The sequence below is a fragment of the Lynx rufus genome, unplaced genomic scaffold, assembly GCF_022079265.1.
Source record: "Lynx rufus isolate CCGP_SWC_20201006 ecotype Redwood Valley unplaced genomic scaffold, mLynRuf1.p SCAF_5, whole genome shotgun sequence".
NCBI classification, from domain to species: domain Eukaryota; kingdom Metazoa; phylum Chordata; class Mammalia; order Carnivora; family Felidae; genus Lynx; species Lynx rufus.
The window spans coordinates 84,932,057-84,938,056 of record NW_025814867.1 but is presented as its reverse complement, the minus strand read 5'-3'; positions in this window follow the sequence as shown (position 1 = coordinate 84,938,056).

The window sequence follows — 6,000 nt, the reverse complement described above, 5'->3', positions numbered from 1 at the left end:
AAATCTATAATCTGTGCTATCCTGTAGTTAACTACAGCCAAGCACTTAAAATGTGGCTAGTGACAACTTCAGAAGTTCACTGCTAACAGTCATGACTTTTAACTCCTGCCTGACCCAACAATCAAAGGTCAGAATGGTGGGAGTTTTTCAGGAGAGTGGGGGAAGAAGGGTAGATTTCATATTTATAACTTCTACATCTTGGCTACTTCTAAAGCAGGTTACTAAAAGTATTAAAACACCATCTTTCATGTGAATTGTAAGGCAATGAGTTTTGTTGTTTTTTTTTTAAGGATTCTTGAATCCATAGTAGTACTCTAAATAAGGAGAGGCAGGGCAACTTTTAAACAAAAACACCTCAATGAAACAACGTAGAAGGGATGACAGAATCACCATTTTGGAACCATCAACAAAATCATGGATTCCAGCAAAGTGCTGAGACCACTGACGGAAAGGTCCCTGGGGGGTGGGATAGTGGCCCCCTTTTAAAGTATCACCCGCCGCTTTATTCAATGCCAAGGGAAAGTGCCTTTTACAATGGAGCGATCCAACAGACACTACCTTAAACAAGTCACCAAACTCTGTCACCAGTGCTATCCCAGTATGTTCTGCACCTCCTGATGTGGTGCAACAGGAAGTCCACAGGATAACCCTGTGCTGCTTTTGCAGAAACATTTCGGCTCAATCTAATCATAAGAAACCAATTAGACAATTCCAGATTTGGAACATTCCAGAACACAAGGGACCGGGACTAAAGAGACACAACTAAATGAATGAATCCTGAACCAGAAACACACATACACACTCTATATATTTGACATTCTTGGAGCGGCTGAGTAAATTTTACCATGGATTACACAGGCGATAGCATTGTATCAGTGTAACAGAAGTGTGGCGAGGTCGCGAACACTGCTGGAGATACATGCTGAGGCACTGGGGGTGAGGTGTCACAGCTGCCACCTCCAATGGTTCCACCGGAGCAAGGGACAAAACAAATGTGGCAAAATGTCTGCAGCTGGTGTTAGGTGGGTAGGTAGGTAGGTCCTAGGTGGTTTTCACCTTTTTGTAGTTTTGAAAATTTTCAAAATAAACAGTGGGGAGTGGGGAGAGGTCATAGAAGTAGACAGTTAAATTCCAGAAGGGCTCAGGAGCCATTCAGGAGAACAGACAGAACTGTACTGGGAGATTAGAATCAAATAGGGACCACAAGCTCCTGTCTTCACTCTGTCTTGGCTGGCTTTGGAGAAGCAGGTAATCCAGCTCCCTTACTGGCCCGCATGGAACTTGGCAGGATGCCGATTTCCTTGTGAATTGTAAACTGCGGTGAGAACACACATTTCTTTTAACTAATTATTTCAATGCAAGTATTCAAGTACTGAATTCTATTTAATTGGCTTTTTAAAAGGTGAGTAGCCTGGTCCGCCTGGCTGGCTCAGTCAGGAGAGCATGCAACTATGTGTCCCAAGTTCCAGCCCCACGTTGGGGGTAAAGATCATGTGGGAAAAAAAAAAAAAAATAGGGCTTTCCTTGATGTAACATTTCAACATCTGTGCATTCCATTAGCCCTCGCCCAACTTCTAGCATCGTGAAGTAAGTTGCTTTCAGCAATAGGATGTTATTAATGAAGCATTCGAGGGTGAAAAAGGTAAAGAAACTCTCACAAGATCAAACAGTAGCTGATGATAGAGTTTTAAATAGAACCCAGGACCTCTGTGCTGACAGCAGGGAGCCTGCTTGGGATTCTCTCTGCCCCTCGTGTGTGTGCTCGCTCTCGCTTTCTCTCTCTCTCTAAATAAACTTAGATGATGGATGGGTGGGTGGATGGATGGATAGATAGATGATTAACTAGGTGGGTAGATAGATAGGTAGATAGAAGATAGATAGAACAAACCCAGGACCCCGCCAGTCCTACCACCTGCCTCTCTCATGATAATCCAACATCTCCACAATGGGATTGACTCAGATTTGGAAATGCCATTATTTCAAAATGCATTCTCAAAGAATTGATTTCTCTATACTTACAGCAGGTAAATCAAACTGGCATAGAGCCTTTTTTAATGTTACCAGTTGAGTAGTAGCCACAAACCCTTCCTCTAAATAACACATTTTATAAGAACATTGGCAGGAGGTAGCGTGTCCTCAGAAGCAAAAGCTGTTGAGCTGCTGGTCTGTGCCCCCAGGTGGCCGGGACCTAGGGCCATGGTTGGCCAGCAGGCTCCCACAAGGACAGGCCAGGCTGATCAGCCCTTCCTTCTTCAGGACAATGCCTGTGGGCTCAGTGCCTCTGCCAACAGGAAATGCCTACGAGCCGTGGCCCTCCTGTTAGCTTTTCTTCTTGGCAAACTCTGAACCATGGCCAAAGAAACTTTAGCTTTAGCTTTGGGGTGGGGCAGCCACCAAGCCTCAGAGGAGCCTGCTAAAGGAACTGATTCACTTCCCGAGGGCCGACCACGGAAAAAGCCCTTTGGAAGGTCCTGGCAGAATTTGGGAGGGGTCCTAACTCCAGGAGGGAGGGGAGTAGATTAGCACATACAATCCTGAGTGTTCCCCACCAGATGAAGAGCTGGTGGGTGCCAGCAGCCTGCCTCTCTCGCCCCACATCCTCCCTCGCTGCAGGACCTCTGCCATTTGCAGGCATCCGCCAGCCAGCGTCTTCCTGCCGCCAGGACAGCTTTCCAAGATTGCTGCCGCACTAATTGCCAAAAGCAAACTCGTTCTCCAAAGCCCAGCTCGTGGGTTTCTTGAAAGCCCTCCCAACACCCCCCCTACAGACACACACAATGGTAGGGGCCACCAAAGCTTTGTAAACATGCTCTCACTACAGAAGGGCACTGTACCTTTTTACAGCCTATCTAAAAATCAATTCATTCGGTAACTATGTTCCTTATTACGTGCTAGGCAGTGAGTCAGGTGCTGGGGTACAGATCTGAGCTCAGCAGCCCCGGCTGAAGACTCTCACAGCGGGGTTGAAGGACAACACCTGCCACACTGTAAGGGGTGCCCTGGTTGAGGAGGAGCACAGGCCCAGGGGCTTGTGCCTGTCCCCTATAGGACCAGGACACAGAGGCAGCCTGGGCAGGGAGGACAGCAGGTGGAGGCGCCTCAGGAGGGAAAATCGCGAGTCTGGTTGTAGATGTGTTCAATCGGACATGCGAGTGGAGATGTCGAATAGGCAGCTGCGTATATGAATCTAAAGTCTGGGAAGGAGGTCTGATCTGGAGATAGATACTCGGGAGGCACAGGCACAGGGGCGGTATATAAAGCTAGAAGTTCAGATGTTTCAGGCGTCTGGTAAAGAGAAGAGAACCAAGACCCGAGCTCTGTGTCTCCACGCCATTAGCTATTCATATTTTCTTTGAACCATTATTATTATTTTTTTTTTTTTTAGTGGATCAGAGGTTCTTCCCAGGAAAGACAACAGCAATAATAACTTCCAGATGCTTCACCTCCAGGGTTTCTACTAATCCCAGTTGCCCTGACGGAGGCACTATCATCCCCACTCGACAGGTAAGAATACACAGTTGCAGAGGACCCATGCTTTGCCCCAAGTCACAGGTGCGAGGAGGCAGAGTGAGAACTGCAGTCCGACTTGCGGGCTCCGAAGCGCCCATTTTTCCCATTGCATTTTTCTCTGAGCCAATGTGTCCAGTGACTGGCAATGGCTCCCCACACTTGTCCAAGCCCCCGAGGGCCATCTCCACAAGCCCGTGTTCCTCGTATGAATCTCACAGGAAGCTTGCGGGAAGGCAGTTTAGTAGGCTGAATGATGGCCCCCCAAAATACAAGGTCTTAATCCCTGGAACCTATAAATGTCACCTTCTGTGACATCCGAACTCTTCACAGACGTGATTAAGGATCTTGAGACGGGGTGCGTAACATAAATTACCTGAGCAGGTCACAAGGGCCATCTTTATAGGAAAGAGACAGAGGGAGATTTCACACACACAAGACAAGAGGGAAATGTGACCACGAGAGGAAGAGATTAAGTGACGCGGCTGCCAGGCAGGTAGTGCTGGAAGCCACCAGATGCTGGATAAAGAGAGACAATGAAGAGATTCCCCTTCTAGGGTCCCCGGAAGGGAGGCAGCCCTGCGGCCTTGACCGTGGTCCAGCGAACCTGATTTCAGAATAGGGAGAGAATACATTTCTGTTATTTTAAGCTGCTAAGTTTTTGGTAATTTGTTAGAGCAGCCACAAGAAATGAATCCATGCAGATTCCAAGGACACACGCCCAGAGAGTTGGATTTCGCCAGGCTGGTTTTTGACAGGCAGTCAGAGTGATCCTGAAACCATGATCCATGATCTATGGACCACACCCCTTCCAAAGGCTTTGGGAGGGGGCTCAGGATTTAAATGCTTAAACTAGGGGGTTTAGTCTGGGGTCTAGCCCTCCACGAAATCCACAGTTGAATTTCAGAGACTATAAATTCCTAAAGATTGTATGAACACTGTGTGGGGGTGCATACATGTTCATATTTTTCAGGGACGAGGTCTTCCTCAAATTCTCTGAGTTCACCGCAAAGGCTGAGAACTAACCACTCTGAGGAAAAGCTGTTGAGGTGCGTAAACCTGGTCCAGGGTGTGGTGGGAGGAATGAAGCAATTTTTCATTTATTTTGTTTTTTGATGTTTATTTTTGAGGGAAAGAGAGAGCATGAGAGGCAGAGAGAGAGGGACCGAGGATTCGAAGTGGGCTCCACACTGACAGCACAGAGCCCGACGTGGGGCTCGAACTCACGAAACCACGAGATCATGACCTGAGCCAAAGTTGGATGCTTGACCGACTGAGCCACCCAGGCGCCCCAGAATGAAGCCATTTTTAAATTGGATCCAACCTCCAAGGGCTTATACTGAGCCTGAGGGAGAGGAAAGTCATCATAAGTGAATCAAATTAAATGGCGGTATCTTTAAGTCTCAACAAAACAGAGCATAAGGTAGCCCTGCCTAGGGCCTAGGGAGAGGGTGACATGAGACGGGGAAGGTGTGTCCTCATTTCAGCGAGATAGTTAGTGCGATGGATTATCTTTCCAGAACAGTAAGTAGGCAACGTCACTAGAGAAACCGGGGAGCTGGGCAGTCACAGGTCAGTATCCACAGGTCGGCTAGAAGAATCCACAAAGAATCAGCAGGCAGGGACTTCAGGGTACTTGGTTATCATCTATGAGACACTTGGCTACTGTATTTTTCCCCTTTTTTTAAAAAAAAAATTTTTTTTTGAACTTTTATTTATTTTTGGGACAGAGAGAGACAGAGCATGTATGGGGGAGGGGCAGAGAGAGAGGGAGACACAGAATCGGAAGCAGGCTCCAGGCTCTGAGCCATCAGCCCAGAGCCTGACGCGAGGCTTGAACCCACGGACCGTGAGATCGTGACCTGAGCCGAAGTCGGACACTCAACCGACTGAGCCACCCAGGCGCCCCTGTATTTTTCCGCTTTTATTTTAACCTTTCAATCTTGTCTTCGCTGGTATTCATTTTGTATTACTTTATCTTATCATCATCATTTTTACATTTTAATTTTGGCCCCTTTTGTCGAATAACCTATTTTAATTTTACCTTTACTCGCTCTTTTGCTTGTTCAGTGTCACTCTCTCTCCTACTGGACTGTTAGCTCAATGAAGGCAGGGACTTGTCTGTTTTTCTCAAAAACGTGTCCCCAGCTCCTCGTCTGACAATGTCTGACAAATTATGTTTCATGACCAAAAGCGGTCATAACTTTAAAAATAAATGAAACAGTAAAATAATGTAGCCCCTTTAGAAAAACAGTCTGGGGGCGCCTGGGTGGCTCAGTCGGTTAAGCGGCCGACTTCGGCTCAGGTCATGATCTCGCAGTCCGTGAGTTCGAGCGCCGCGTCGGGTTCTGGGCTGATGGCTCAGAGCCTGGAGCCTGCTTCCGATCCTGTGTCTCCCTCTCTCTCTGCCCCTCCCCCGTTCATGCTCTGTCTCTCTCTGTCTCAAAAATAAATAAAAACATTTAAAAAATTAAAAAAAAACCATTATGCTAG